The sequence below is a fragment of the Chrysemys picta genome, unplaced genomic scaffold, assembly GCF_011386835.1.
Source record: "Chrysemys picta bellii isolate R12L10 unplaced genomic scaffold, ASM1138683v2 scaf5550, whole genome shotgun sequence".
In the NCBI taxonomy this organism is placed as follows: Eukaryota; Metazoa; Chordata; order Testudines; family Emydidae; genus Chrysemys; species Chrysemys picta.
The window spans coordinates 1,914-2,252 of NW_027058250.1; positions in this window are offsets into that span (position 1 = coordinate 1,914).

The following is a 339-nucleotide window of genomic DNA, read 5'->3' on the forward strand; positions in this document are numbered from 1 at the left end:
GGCCCCCCACTCACAGTGCCGGGGTCCCCCGCCCCCCGGGCCCCCCACTCACAGTGCCGGGGGACGAGCTGGGTGACGATGTAATAGACGCTCAGGGGGTAACTGAGCAGCGCCGCCAGGGGGGAGCCCAGCGGGAGCCCCCGCCACGCGTAGTACTCGCGCCACGAGCCTGGGGGGACACGGGGGTCAGCCCCCCCCGGGACCGGCCCCTCCTCCTCCCCCCCATGGGGCCCCTCCTCCCCCCCGGGACCGGCCCCTCCTCCTCCCCCCCCATGGGGCCCCTCCTCCCCCCCCGGGACCGGCCCCTCCTCCTCCCCCCCATGGGGCCCCTCCTCCCCC